Raw genomic sequence first — 16,702 nt, forward strand, 5'->3', positions numbered from 1 at the left:
ACTATTATGAGCCACTGAGAAACTATAGTGACTATCTATAGGCAACACCCAGTATTCATGAGTCTATTATTAGGTAAAATATATAATTGATTTAAGTTAATCTGATAAAAACAAATATACTTTTATAATTTATTTCACTTAAAAGTCATTCATCACTGACAGAAAACAAGTAGTATGCCTCTACAATGAAAATGTAGAAAACTAAGAATGTATGGACTTCTCTAATAAAGTAAAATAAATGGGGAAAGTACTACATTTAATGTAGTGGTGTGTGTGTGTGTGTGTGTGTGTGTGTGTGTGTGTGTGTGTTTTACAAGGGATTGATCCCAAAGGCATTTTATCTCTGAGCTACACCCACCCCAGCCCCATTTATTTTTACTTAGAGACAGTTTTGCTAAGTTGATGAGAGTGTCACTACTTGCTGGGCTGTTCTTGAACTTGCAATCCTCCTGTCCCAGTCTCTCAAGTATTGGGATTACAAGCATGCACCACCACACTTGGCTAATGTGGTAACTTTTGAAGGAAATTGTTATTCCTGGTCATCCAGGCTATTGGGGGAATAGTTTCTTTGCCTGAATATAAAAGTTGTTAAATTAGTTAGACTCTAAGATCTCCATCTAGGTGTAAACAATTGAGTTAAAAATAACCAATGGCCATAGGCTGGGGTAGAGAAAATGTGAAGATGTTGATTGGAGGTACAAACTTTTAAATATAATATAAACAAGTTCTTGGATCTAATATACAGTGTGGATGCTGATGGATGTGTTAATTTGACTGTGATAATGATTACACACTATATGCATATATCAAATCATTACATTTTATACCCTAAATATATGCAATTTTTGTCAATTCAATACTTTTTTAAAGAAAGTTCTGCTTTCTTTAAAAAGAAACCAAATCAGTAATTATGGTATTTTCTAATACAAAATAATAAATTTACTATTAATGAAACATATCCCATGATTTCAACAGATTTAAAGACTATAGGCATGTTAGCTTTTTCTTGCTTTAACAAAATAACCTGAGGAAAACAACTGAGAGGAAGAAAGATTTATTTTGGCTCATGGTTTCCAAGGTTTCCAAGTCCACAGTCCACTGGCTCTACTGGCTCTATTGATTCTGGGTTTGAGGTGAGAACATCATGGCAGGTAGATTGTGATGGAGCAAAGCCAGTTACTTCATGGTAGCCAGTAAGCAAAGGGGGGAGGCTGGACAAAATATGCCCTACCAACCTACTTTCTTCAAGCAGGCTCCCCTCCTCAGTTTCTTCCACCTCCCGGTAGTTCATACAAATATGACCCCAGGAATGGAGTAAGTCATTGATGAGGTCAGAACCCTTATAAACCAATCACTTCCCAAACCATGCCACCCCACCTCTTAACACTGCTGCACTGGGGTCCAAGCCTTCAATACGTGATCCTTGGGCAGCAGTCCAGATCCAAAATGCAATTGGAGGTCTGATTGAAAGTCTCTCCTTCCCTATGAAAATCTTCTGTGAATCCTAACCATATTCACAAAAGTTCTATGGCCTTTATTAGTTAATATTTTAACCATATGATCAACAACTGGTATGAAAAATTTACACTTATAAATTATTATTCTTTGGCATTATTATTAATATTACAAACAAGTTAATATCATTAAATGCTAATTAAAATGGCAAATGATGCTGGAAATATATAAAATATAATAAAACTTTAAAACAATAGCCTTGTGTTATAGTTTTTATATTTATATGAAACTTGGTTCCCAATATATCTTTACATATATATTTTTTTATTTGTTTTGTTTTGTTTTGTTTTGTTTTTTGCAGTACTGGGGATGGAATCCAGGGGCACTCTACCTCCAAGCTACACCCCCAGACCTATTTTTTTTATTTTTTATTTTGAAACAGGGTCTCACTGAGTTGCAAAGGGCCTCACTAAGTAGCTGAGGCTGTTCTCAACTGGCGATCCTCCTGTCTCAGCCTCCTGAATGCTGGGATTACAAGCGTGCACCACCACTCCTGGCTATATTTTTTAAATGAATAATGACAGCATGATCTTAGCTTCAAAAGGCTAAGGGGAAACTTTCCTTAAACATTCTCATCATTAAGAAGAAAAAGTATTGACCAAGAATATGCATATAATACATGTAGCATATTGGTATTAAAGTTTGAATAGCAATTCTTAAAAATAAACATATTATAGTGGATAGCATCTCTACTTTTTAAAGAGTAACACTTATTCATAACCAGCCAATCATTTTAGTTGTGAATTCTATTTCTAATTCCTGATTAGCTGCCCCAGAGTTGTCTAAAAATACCATATCATCAGTTTATGTGGCTTGTACTTGGCCAAGCACAGGATTTTCATTTTGATTCTTCAAGAAACATGTTTTGATTGCCATCCAAATAGAAGAGCATCCTGTGTTGAATTTTTATTTTAGTGATTTAAATATTTTCTTGCACACAGCATAATTTGTTATTGTAAAGAAGAACCTAAAACCATATGAGTAAATAAAAAGCTCCATCTATTTTTTTAACTTTTGATTTGCAACTATAGTATTCAAATGTATGTTGTTTTAAGTTGCTCTCAAATTTCTCCAAGTACCCTAAACAGTGTCTACTTAACTTTGTGGTTTACAGTTTAGAAAACATACCTGGCCTGCACATGTTCTTTCTTTATGTACTTTCTTTGGTGTGCTATAGTCTTACATCATAATGTAGTTCAGAGTGATAGTAACATATATGTACACAGCACTTGGTAAGCTTTCCCTTGGCTCCCTTCTCACTCCCACCACCACCATATATGATACTGAGATTGGCATTGGTATCCTCACATATATACATAATGTCAACAGAAGTGTTTCCTTCATTAATATTCTCTCATTCTCTCTCACTCATTCTCTCTCATTCTCTCTCATATTCATTCTCTCTCTCTCTCTCTCTCTCTCTCTCTCTCTCTCTCTCTCTCTCTCTCTCTCTCTCTCTCTCCGACCATCTCCCTGACTCCACTGGAGTGGAGTTTCTCCTCTATTATCTAAAACCTCTCTTGTATCTAGATTATTCCCTAGCTTCCATATATGAGAAAAAATATGACCCTTCACTGTCTATAACTGATTAATCTCATTTAACATGATGTTCTCCAGGTCCATCCATCTTCCTACAAATGACATAATTTTGTTCTTCTTTACTGCTGAGTAGAATTCCATTGTGTATATATCCCATAACTTTGTAATCCATTTGTCTGTTGATGAACATCTAAACTGATTCCACATTTGGCTAATTTGTCTAACAGAAACTGGTGAAGTTCATTGTGTAACCAAGGGCATTTGAATCAGTGGAAGCATACAAAATCCATAAGGATTTGCTCTAGGAACTCCTAAAATGGTTTTTATTTGTTCTCCCTTATAAGCACATTATGGTCAGAACCTGTCTCTGTTTCTTATATCTCTCACATCAATAAAAGTGTGAAAGAACCAGACACTGCATTTCCTGTGCAATTTTCAACACCTGCACACACTAGTATTTCTCTTCAATTGTGTGCTGCTATTTCGTTAGTCATTCATAGTATCTTTTCTCAAATACAGATTACACAATAACCTCAGATTATATATATATAATCATCATGAACATTAATTTTTGTGTTGTCTTTTAATCCATCTTTGTGTCTTGTAATGTGATATCTTTTAAACTTCCACTTAATATGTTTGAGATGGATTGTCAATTGAACCAGAGAAGGTATTTGCTTTGAAATTGGCATCTATGGCCTCGTTCCCTGCTGTGCCTGGGCTCCCATTGCCACTTCAGTTTCCTGGAAAGCCGTCTATCTTCCAGCTCACTTCTTTGGTTTTCTAAGATTTCATTCACATGGGACTGTTGTGTATAGAATACACTTGTGGGAGATGTGACTTTAAAAAGGGAGAAATGAAAGAACAGCATACAAGTAGAACCTGACCAGAAGGCATCATGAACCTTGACCATCTCTTCATTCCTTGATTTTCCTCAAAGGTTCCCATACACCACCACTTCAGACAGACACCTCTTTCCCCATTTCTCTACATGTACCCTATTTATGGGATTTACTGTTCTCATCCAGACTACTCATTTAAAACCAAATTTATTCCTCTCTGTACTAAAAAAATTATCTACAGATTATTTGAAACACATTCAGATGATTCAAAGACTACCACTACAAAATATATGTATTTTATATTTTGGTTTTGATATATTTCTTAATCTTTAACTTTTCCTATTTAACCTGATATTTGGCATATTATCATTAAATTCCTGATGTTCTATATATCAATCTGATTTTATTTTCCTCCTCTTCAAATTTACTTAAGTATTTCTTTTAGTATATGTCTGCTGGCAACATATTCTCTCACTTCCATTTATAAAAAAAAAAAAAAAACATTTTAATTCCATCCTCATTTTTAAAAGAAATTTCACAAAATGGGCAGAATTTTTTTTTCTTTTTGAATTTTGAACACCCGAGCATGGTGGCACATGCCTGTAATTCCAAGGCTTGAGCAGCTGGAAGGTTCTACCATTTTGTTCTGGTCTCCTTTGTTTCAGATAAGGACAGGGCTCCCCTCATTATATCTCCTCCAGTTATGTAAAGATTCCTTTTTCTCTGGGTACTTTTAAGATATTTCTCTTTATCTTTCTTTTGCAGCAGTTTAAATCTAATATACCTAAGTGTGCTCACTTTGTGTTTATTCTGCTTGAAGTTTGTTTGACCTTTTTAATCTGTAAGCTCATGCATTTTACTGAATTTTAAAAAATTTAGCCATTATTATTTTTAGTATAAAATTCTCTTTGGAATTCTAATCACACATTTGTCAGATCTCAGAAAGCTGTATATTTTCTCAAAAATCCCTAAGGCACCATTCTTCTGATACCCTCTCCATCTTTTCTCTCTATGCCTAGATAATATCTTTAAGCTCAATATTACTTCCTTCTATAGTCTCAAAATTTTGCTAATTTTTCTAATTAATTTATAATTTTATATATTGTACTTTTATGTTTAGAATTTCTACTATTTTTATTTCTCATATTTTTGGCAAGATTTTTACATATTTTGATTCATCCGCATTTTCTTTTTTTTCCAGTCCTTGAATATATTTATAAGAGCATTTTAAAGTCCTCATCTCAAATATTTGCACCATAACAGAGAATAACCTTAATCTAGTCATTCCATAATGCATGTGTGTATCAAAATGTCACATTGTATCCATGAATATGTGAAATTATTATTTGCCAATTAAAAATGAAAAGTTTCTTATAAAAGAAAATAGCACCAACATATCATTATCTGGATAAAAACTAAGTAATAAGGCCCTCGTTTGTTAATTTTAACATCTAGGTCATCTTGAGGTTTTCATTTTTTTTTTCATTTTTCTTCATGATGGGTTATATATTCCCATTTATTAGTGTGTTTTTAACTTTTTATTATATTTAGAGCCTCATTGATGATACATTATAGGGTAACTTAGACTGTGTTGTCTTCTTTTACAGCATGTTGAGTTCTGTTTTGGCAAGCAGCTAATCGACAAATCCTTTTGTCCAATATGTCTTGTTTCAATTATTAGCTAGAAAGGTCTCTTTTAATCTTCAACATAGTCTTGGGACATGGCCTTTATTCTAGGATATGCTTTCTGCTTCGAAGATTTGTCCTTTCTGGAGTCTTCAATTAACAGTCAATATATTTAGTGAAGTCCTTCAAGTGTGGCTAAACCAGAACCCTTAATCTTCTAGTCCTACTTGACCTTTAGTGATTCGTTATCTTTCAGCCCCAAAGGAGGTAATTTTTTCTAAACTTTATGGGGAACCATCCTGCACATGTAAATCATAAGCCTTGGTTACTCAGCTATCATGCTTTCTCAAGAAAACTCTTGCTCTCCTTACCCATCATGCCCCTACCTTATGAAATAAAACCAAGTAAATTCCCACCATTAAAAAAAAAAAGATGTCTTAGTTCATTTTGTGCTTCTATAACAGAATACCACAGATTGGATTACCTATAATGAACAAAAATTCATTGACTTAAAGTTTGGGAGACTGGGAAATCCAATTTCAAGATGCCGACATCAGGAAAGTTTTACTTACTGCATCATTTTATAGCAGAGAGGAGAAGAGCATAGAAAGGGTAGAAAAGGACAAAAGACAGACCACAGAGCCTCAAGCCCCTTTATGTTAAACATTAATCCATTCATGAGAGTTGATCCCTCGTGACCTAAACACTTCCCATTAAACCCACTCCCAACACTGTTCCAGGAGGGAGTTGAGTTTCTAATACATGAACTTCTATCTCATCTTCTAACACATTCTATCTCATCTTCTTCCAAGCAGAAACAACATTGATCTATAGCAGAAAAGGCTCTCTAATCAGAAAACCAGGCTGAGCTATTTTGCATATCACATTGAAAATTTGCGTTACTTCAAATATTACATTCCTGATCTGCCTCATGTTCAATGGCCGGAAACTTACTTCATTTTTGTGCTCAAGTTTTAATGTTATTTTCATTAAAAGGACAATTCTGGTACCAGTTACTATATCATGGCCAGAATTATCAATCTTTTTTTTAAGTTGTTACGGCATTGCCATCATACTATACATAACATATTATTTTCTTTTTCCTGTCAATCATGTTGCTTCAAATTTTCTAATATAATTAATAATACAATGAATGTTATTAGTTTTTCTTGCTTAAATTTATTTTACCTGCTGGAATTCCACAACTGAAATTATAGACTTAAAAAGTGTGTGTATTTGGCCGGGCATGGTGGTGCACGCTTGTAATCCCCGCGTTTGGGAGGCAGAGACAGGAGGATCGCGCAGGTTCAAAGCCAGCCACGCTGGTGTAAGAGACCCTGTTTCAAAAATATAAAATATGTCTGGGAGTGTAGCCCGGAGGTAGAAGGGCTTCCAGGAACCTCAGTACCACCAAAAAAAAAAAAAAAGTGTGTGCATTTAAGAGGATCCTCGTACATTCTTGCTAACTCCATTCAAATTAAAAACTAAATGGGACTTCCGGGAAGATGGCGACCGAGAAAAGCGGGGTTTAAGAGCCTCGCTAACAACCAATCTCCATTACCACAAAATCAGTGCCTTTCATAGCCAGAAAACACCATCACCAGAGAAACAAAAAAATCACCAGGCTCCACAGAAAAGCGGTCTGAGAACAGAGCTCAGAGCCACAGAGGAGATACACCGGCCTCACGCCCGAGGACGCGGCATCAGTGCCATACTGCTGGCAGAAGCGGCGAATTCACCGGACAGCTACAGCAAGCCGAGGTGAGCCGCTGCGGAATAGCCGGGCGGATTTTTCAGTGCAGGAACATCTAAAGCTCCCAGTGGCTGAGCTCAGCACACGCTGCAATAACTCAGAGTGGAATTCAAAACCAAGAAGAAATAAGCCAGCCTCACGGCCGAGGGCAAGCAGTGCTGCCATATTGCCACCAACTACATCTGCGAACTCAAGAACAGTGAGTCAAATTGCAGGCCACAGAGGAGAAATCCCAGTACTGTACTTCCTGGGACTTGACCCAGTGGGGGAGTGGTGGTGGAGAGATATCACACCATATGAGAACGTGCAACCTGGCACCCCCTATAGTTTAAAGCAGCCTCTATCGATTCCCTGGGTCGGAGACTCTGTGATACAACCCAGTAAAGGAGTAGTGGGGTCTGAGATACTACAGACTCGAGATCCAGAGCACCTTAAGTGAAGTCATAGTGACCCAAGGGAAGAACCCAGAGAAGGCACAAACTTCCTAAATCATGGGAAAGAGGAATAACACTGAAGCAATGAATGCCCACAACCCCACAACATCAGAACCCGATAAAACAGAAAATCAGAGATTTCTAGAAGATCAAATCAGGAAAATAACTGTAGAAATAATAGAGGTGCTTCCAAAAGAACTCAGAGAGAGCCAAAAAGAGATAAAGGATGCAATTAATGAAGTAAAGACCTCAATTCAAAGCACAAACAACCAATTAGACCACATGGAGAACAGAATCTCGCTCTTAGAAGATGATCATTCCAAAAATGAACGCATAGTTTCTAATCTAGAAAAAAATATCCAACAGCAGGAATCTGACATTGAAGAAATATGGGCCCATTTTAAGAGAGCTAACCTAAGAATAATTGGAATAGAGGAGGGAAAAGAAAGTGATACAAAAGGGATCAACAATCTCTTCAAGGAAGTAATAGCAGAAAATTTTCCAAACATAGAGCAAGAGGTTGATACACAGATCCAGGAAACGTATAGAACTCCCTTTAGACAGGATTGGAGAAGAGGATCCCCACGCCACATAATTGTCAAAATGACCAATGTGGAAGCCAAGCAGAGAATCTTAAAGGCAACAAAAACAAAGGGCCAAGTGACATTCAGAGGCAAACCAATTAGAATCACTCCAGACTTCCCAAACCAAGTCATGAGAGCCAGAAGGGCTTGGAGTAACATATTCCAAACTCTGAAAGAAAACAACTTCCAGCCAAAAGTTTCCTACCCAGCAAAACTTTCTATCAAATTAGATGGAAAAATAAGAAGCTTCCATGACAAACAGAAACTGAAGGAATTTATGTCTTCAAAACCAGTGCTAGAGAAAATACTCAAAGACATTAACTACAAAGAAGAAATAGGTAACACACACCAGAACCAGAGAAACAAGATTTTCCATCCAACAGACAACTAAGATTGGTTATCTGTGGAGATTCATTAGTTATGTTAGTCTTTTACCTATCTCTAAATTGTATTGTTTGCCTTTATTGTTGTTAATTTTTAGAATTTCTAGTTGGAATATTAATATACCTTCAGATATAACATTTGGAAATATTTTATCCAATTCTATTAGTAACTTTTAACTCTGTTTACATTGTCTTTGGATATACAATTTTTTTTTTATTTTTTAGGGAGTTTGTATACTCTTCTGTTGCCTGTGCCATTGAAATCATATCCAAGAAATCACTGCCAATTTCAATGTTGTGAGGCTTTATGACCCAGATTTTCTTCTAAAAGTTTATAGTCTTAAGATTTATATTTAGGTCTTTTATCTATTTTGAGTTAATACTTGTATATGGGATTAGGTAAGGGTCCAATTTTATTCTTTTCCATATAATTATTATTTTTCAACAATACTTAGTTAAAAGATTATTATCTCCACCACCAAATGTTCGTGGAAACCTTGTCAAAAATAACTTGATAATACAGGGAAGAATTTAGCTCTAGGCTTGTATTTAACTCCAATGGTTTATATATCTGCCTTTAGAACAGTACTACACTTTTTCAATTATTGTAGCTTTATATGGTTTGAAATCAGAAAATATATATCTTCTAGCTTTGTTCTTTTTCAAGATCATTTTGGGTTTCTAGAATCCATATTCCATAGTAGGATAGATTTTTTTCTGAAAAATAAATATATAAATATATTATAGTTTCACCTAAAAAAATAGAAAAAAAAATTCTCTGGTAAGAAAGAAAGCAAAAAGAAATATTGAAATGTTATCTTTAAGTCATCAAAAGCTTGGTATCAGACAAATGAAACTGTTATGTGAGATTATCATTTTTAATTTTGGATAATTTGCTATAATACTAGATGTCAACCACTAAACCAAGCATGGGAAGGAGGGGTGGGGAGGGAATGGGGTGGGGATCGGGTGGGGGCTGACTGGGCGATGTGTGCATGTATGTCTACAAAAGTTTGTATCCCACTATGACGTACGAATACAGTGCACCAATAAAATAAATTTAAAAAAAAACTAAATGGATTATGATGGCTTAAGCATAGGTCAACAAAATCTCTGAGACTTCCCTGGAATGTTGGCTATGCTCATGGACTTTCTTCTAATGAATAGCATGTCATATAAGTGGCCATATGTGAGGTCCAAGGTTAGCTCGAAGGCATTATGGCTTCTACCAGATTCTCTGGAATTACTTGTTTTAGAGGAGGCAAGACATCATCTTGCAAGAATCCTCTAACAACCACATGAAGAAGTACACATGGTGAGGAATTAAGTCTGTCATGTTAATCAGCTGTCTTAGAAGTATGATCTCCAACCCTGTGGGAAGCTTTCAAATAATTGCATCTCTAAATAACAACCTGACCACAACCCCATAACCAATCCCAAGCTAGATGATCTATTCCCAATGTCCCTCCCAACACAAACCACGGATATAAAAATATTCATTTTTATATACCCTCTAACTTGTAGGGAGATGTTGTTAGGCAGCAGTAAATAATCAATATAAGTAGCATACAAATGGTATGTAAGTAACCACACTTCCTTTAACACTGCTAATGTCATTTCTTTGCTATTTTGATAGTAAAAAAATAAAAACTTTGGTTTTGTTTTTCCCCAGGGTTAGAAATTTCTTTGGTTACATATGCTTGAATATCTTTAGCTATACTAAGTAAGCAGCTCATTTTGTTTTCCTATTTGCTAATTGTATGTTTTTAACTTTTACCTTCGGGTAACATAATATTTGTATTTGCTTCATTACTACAGTTTAATTTTATGACATTTTGAGAAGTAACTATTTGAATACATGTAGGGGAGAACATTTTCATACAAGCCATGAGGCAGAACTCTTTCTTCTGAGATATGTGCCCAACCTCACTTCCTAATCATGAGGGAGAATAAAGGAATTGTGCCAGAATAAAATTGCTCAAGATTTCATTCCAGGATCTAGATAAGAACTTGGCTTTGCTAGGTGTTCTCATGCTTGAATGAAATCAGTGTTACTGATTTTTTTACTCAATCTACTAAAGCCTTCATTTTACTCTTTCTACAAGATAGAGTTGGTAATAGCACCAACTCAATTGGATTGTTGAGAAAATTAACTGGGAGGATGCATACAAAGTGCTTAGTAAAAGAATGCATATTTTGAGCATTCAGTAAATGGTAGCTATCACCATGTTCATTATTATTGTTATTAGTAACAGCCATCAAATCACTCAGCCAATACCTGATATGTATATTTACTACTATGCATTAAGATAAAAGCAAAACTGTAGGATCAAGTGACATTTTAAATAAGTAGCCCGTTCCTTGTGAAAGAGCCTCAGATTTGCACACTGACTTCACAGATATAATACTATTAATTAAATCCTGTCTTTTAATATGTGAATAGCTTTTTGATCTACATCTGCTGCCAGATTCTCTTGGTGTCCCAACTGCTCTCAGTAGGAATATTATGGGCATCTCTAGAAGTCTCTGTGGCTATTTTTCATGCTACACTTAAAGATCCACAAGGGCATAATTAGGCTATTGTTGCTTTCTTGGAAGTTACATGATTTGTAATAATTTTACTTCCAAATAATACATGCAGCACATAAATATGAAGCTCATTTCATTTGGCACATTTAAGATACCGAGAAATATATTGAAAATTCAAATCATACTTTTATTTTTCAAAGGAATTAGCCTGAAATTATTGAAATTGATGATAATCTTGGTGATAGCTAAAATGATAGGTTAATGCTCTTTCTTATTTACTTTTTGGAGAAGCATGGGGATTTTTATCCTAGTAATCCCCTAGTATCTTTAATGTTTAAAACTCTCCAAGTATTCAGAATATGTAGAATTAAACCATACTTATACCTAGACATATGACAGGCAAATGTGATGAACTTTATAATAGTTTATTTTACACGAATCATAAATTTGTACTCAAGATCTTCTAAAAGCAATGGTAGGAAATATGTCTGCCATATCCTGGTTGCCTACTCTGTGTACATTATTTTACATTTATATTTTTTGTTGTAGACCTATAGCAACTCTCAAGGAAGCATTATTTTTCTTATTCTATAAAGAACCTCAGCTCAAAGAATCTAAGCAATATTTCAAAAAGACATATGTAGTCAATGAGGAAAGTAGACTTTATCTTCAGGTCTGGACTGTGAGATATTTTCCTGATATACCACATGGCCATCCACATAGACTTGGTTAATGAGTTTTACACTTTATCAAACATTTAGATTTCTTTAAGAAATGTAAGCACTTTAAGTACCAAAAATAGAACTTTATTTTTCTATTTTGACTTCACATCCTTGCCCATAAAACTCATTTTCTCATGAAATACTTCACCAAAATATTAGGCAGGACCAATAAAATAAGTCTTCTATTTATTTATTTATTTATTTATTTATTTATTTATTTATTGTTAGCTGGATATATTTCTTTTTTTCTCTTTCCTCTTTTTTCTACTTTTTTTCCTTTTTTGTCACAGAACACTGTTTGCAGTAGAGGAAACTGGCATTGCAGTCTGGTGGTATAATGGCTTGTTCACATAAACCAGTACATGTTCATCCTTTAGCGCAAAAAGCCCTAATGGCGCGTACCCTATTGAAATTCAGGACATCTCCAACAGTTTCTCTCTCTGTTTTTCTTTGTCATTTTTTAAAAATAAACATTTTCAAGGTTTGTCCAAAAGAAGGCCATATAGGTTCTTGGCTAACAGAAGACAGGTCAGAACAGCTGTTGTACACTTGGACTGTCACCTTCTCCAGGCTGGCATTTGATATCTTATTTTTTTTCCAACTCATTTTTATTTAAAAAAATTTTTTAAATGCTCCAACTATCAGTTTTACAAAATCTCTAAGGGAAACACAAGAGCAAGATGCTGAGGTAAAAAAAAAAAAAAAAAAAAAAAAAAAAAAAAAAAAAAAAAAAAAAAAAACCACCTGAGGTAGCTTTTTATGTGTGTTTTTCTCCTTAAAAAAAAATCTAAATTTAACACCCTGGGCCAACAACCTTGTGTAATTTGCTATTTCCTCCACAATTTTTTTTTAAAGAAAGAAATCATTTTGCTGAATGCTGATGGCTTATACACCAAAACGTAAAAAGACAAAATACATTCTTTCTTTATGGTATTTTTCATTGTTTGTTTGGCCGGTTGGTTTGATGGATTCCTGTTTTCCTCTTCCAAAATGCTAGGACAAGTACCATTGACTCTTGTTCTTTTGAGTAACCAAGTGTAAGTTGAGGCTGGTTTGTGTGTTTCACGTTTGTGTTCCTGTGTGATGTGATACTCAGAGCACTGCTTTGCCTGGGGGGGGGGGGGTGCATAGATACAGGGCATTGAGACAGAGAGAGGGATGAGGGAATTCAAAAGAACAGGGATGGAGAAGGGGAGGGAGGAAGGGAAGAGAGAAACAAAGAGAGACAGAGAATTACATAGCAGTATGCAAAAAACAGTTTAAAACCTCTTCATCCAGGATGTAGGAAATCTTGAAGGAGTAGTTCTCAAACTGATGCCCACTTAGCTTCTCGATGGCTATTTTTGCTTCTTGATGCATAGGTGACATTGACAACGGCAATTTCTGTGTCTGTATTGACTATGAAAGAAGCAAAAACTTGTTCCACATTCTCCACTGTTCCATACTGAGCCAAAAGTCCATCCAATACCTCCCACTGCAGGTGAGGAGGGATGTTTCTAATCTAAATTTTCCTGCTTCTTAGCTTTTTAGAGACTGAGTAATCAACTTCCATGATTTTCCCATGCAGCTCCACTTTACCCGAGAGGGTCTCGATGGCGCGGATGGCCCAGTTCTGGTCGGGGTAGTCCACGAAGGTGTAGCCGGACTTGAGAAGGACCTGTCTAGCTAGGGGTAGCTCCCTGGCCCCTAAGAGCTGCCACAGGTCATCGGTGGTGGTGGCGGGGCTCAGGTTCCCTATGTGGAGCCGGTTCATCCTCCTAGCCCACAGGCCCTGCCCAGGCCTCCTCCAGCCGCGCGCCCCGCCCCCACAGAGGCCCGCACTGCCAAGGCCCCCGCCCAGCAGCGGCCAAGTCTTCTTTTTAAAGTCATTCTTATTACTGACTTTAAATTCTTCTCATGAGGAAAAGAAATGCTTATATACTCTTGGTATAGTTGTAAGTTAGTACAATCACTGTGAAAATCAGTATAGATTTTCCTCAAAAGATCAAATGATCTAGCTATACTATTTCTTGGTTTCTTTTCAAAAGAATTAAATCTACAATATTATCATGATACATGCATATCCATGTTTATAGAAGCACAACTTACAATAGCCAAATTATGGAACTAACCTCAATGTCTGTCAACAAATGAATGAAGAAAATGTGGTATAGACACAAAATGGGATTTTACTCAACCCTAAAGAAGAACAAAATTATGTCATTTTCTGGAAAATGAATGGAACTAAAGAATATTATGATGAGATAAACCAATTTTAAAAAGTCAAGGGCCATATATTTTCTTTTATATATGGAAGCTAGAGAGAAAAATAGAAAGGATAATTGACTCCATAAAAATAAAGAGACCAGTAGATGAGAGGAAGGAGATTGAGGGAGGAGGAAGGAGAGGGATAAAAGGAAGCTTGAGGAAGAAAATGGTTCAAATAATATTATGTTCATGCATGATGGTATCACTACCAGTCTCACTAACATGTATGAAAAAGTAGGAAGGAGATAGTGAGGCAGGAGGCAGAAGAAAACGCACAAAGAAATATTCTGCACATATATGAATATATCACTTTGAACCTCACTATGACGTATAATTACATTACACAAATAAAATTTTAGGGAAAAATATCCCCATGAACATAGCTGAGAAAATAGTTTGTCTTGCTTAATATTCATTTTGTTTTTCTAACTTATAAGATTTGCTTATTTTTTTGTGTCAGATAAGGTATTTTGAATCAGGAACATTTTGAATAATCAAATAAGAGTATTAAACATGGAATACTCAAATTCAAGTTTCCTCTAGGTGATAAAATTCCATCTATTACATTAACAAATTTTTATTTATCTTTTTTTATTTTGTATGATGGAGCTTAGCTGTTTTCATTTTCATTTAAATAGATACAACTGTTCTTCCTGTAAGTGGCCTGAGGTGATCTGTGAAAATGGTTCGCTACTCTCTTGACCCAGAAAACCCCACAAAATCATGCAAATCAAGAGGTTCAAATCTACACGTTCACTTTAAGAACACCCATAAAACTGCCATTCCAGCATTACAACCATGGAGTTGGTAGGTGTGCCCAGGCCAAACAGTGGGGTTGGACACAAGGTTGGTGGCCCAAAAAGAGTGATGAATTTTTGCTGTGCATTCTTACAAATGCAGAAAGCAATGCTGAACTTAAGGACTTAGATGTTGATTTTCTGGTCATGGAACACATCCAGGTGAACAAAGCCCCTAAGATGCATTGCTGTAAGTACAAAGCTCATGGTCAAATTAACCTGTACATGAGCTCCTCCTGCCACACTGAGATAATCCTCACTGAGAAGGAACAAATTGTTCCTAAACCAGAAGAGGAGGTTGCACAGAAGAAAAAGATATTCAGTAAGAAAATGAAAGAAAAAAAATTATGGCATGGGAATAAATTCAGCATAAAATAAATGCAAATAAAAGTAAATGAATGTTAAAAATAAATAAATAGAAACAACATGTGCCACTAGGCCCGGCTTTCCAAACACTTTAAAATTAGGTCACCATAACAGTGAAGAACAACTAAAACTTTATTTTTTTAGAATTATATTCACTTGGATATTTGTGTGTGTGTGTGTGTGTGTGTGTGTGTTCTTTTTTTATTGGTGCACTGTATTCATACAGCATAATGGGATATTAAAAAAAAAAAACTTTTGTAGACATACATACACACATTGCCCAATTAGCCCCTACCCATTCCCCACCCCATTCCCTCCCCATCCCTCCTTGCCATGCTTGGCTTAGTGGTTTACATCTAGTATTATAGCAATTTATCCAAAATTAACAATGATAATCTCACATAACAGTTTCATTTGTCTGATACCAAACTTTTGATGACTTAAACATAACATTTCAATATTTCTTTTTGCTTTCTTTCCTTTCTTTCTTACCAGAGAATATTTTTTTCTTTTTTTTTTAGGTGAAACTATCATACATTTATTTATTTATCAGAAAAAAATCTATCCTAATATGGAATATGGACTCTAGATACCCAAAATGATCTTGAAAAAGAACAAAGCTAGATGTATATTTTCTGATTTCAAACCTTATAAAGCTATAATAATTGAAACAGTGTAATACTGTTATAAAGGCAGATATATAAACCATTGGAGTTAAATAAAAGCCTAGAGATAAATTCTTCCATATATTGTCAAGTTATTTTTGACAAGGTTTCCACGAACATTTGGTGGTGGAGATAATAATCTTTTAACTAAATATTGTTGAAAAATAATAATTACATGAAAAAGAATAAAATTGGACCCTTACCTAACACCATATACAAATATTAACTCAAAATAGATAAAAGACCTAAATATAAATCTTAAGACTATAAACTTTTAGAAGAAAATCTGGGTCATTAAACCTCACAACATTAAAATTGGCAGTGATTTCTTGGATATGATTTCAATGGCACAGGCAACAGAAGGGTAAACACACTCCCTAAAAAATAAAAAAAATATTGTATATCCAAAGACAATGTAAACAGAGTTAAAAGTTACTGATATAATGGGATAAAATATTTCCAAATGCTATATCTGAAGGTATATTTATATCCCACAGAGAAATCCTAAAAAATAGCAACAATAAAAGCAAACAATACACTTTAGAGGTATGTAAAAGACTAACATAAATAATGAATCACCACAGATAACCAATCTTAGTTGTCTGTTGGATGGAAAATCTTGTTTCTCTGGTTCTGGTGTGTGTTACCTAATTCTTCTTTGTAGTTAATCTCTTTGAGTATTTTCTCTAGCACTGGTTTT

The 16,702-nt window shown here is 35.1% G+C and overlaps 1 pseudogene across 1 annotated transcript; it reads left to right on the top strand.

Annotated features, from left to right (window-relative positions):
• Positions 1 to 14,856: 14,856 nt before the first annotated feature.
• LOC308261620 (large ribosomal subunit protein uL22-like) lies at positions 14,857 to 15,333 on the top strand (annotated as a pseudogene). The gene has a single exon. The product of its transcript is annotated as a large ribosomal subunit protein uL22-like (transcript).
• The last annotated feature ends 1,369 nt before the right edge of the window (positions 15,334 to 16,702 follow it).

Source organism: Muscardinus avellanarius, assembly GCF_963383645.1.
Source record: "Muscardinus avellanarius genome assembly, chromosome: 4".
NCBI classification, from domain to species: Eukaryota; Metazoa; Chordata; class Mammalia; order Rodentia; family Gliridae; genus Muscardinus; species Muscardinus avellanarius.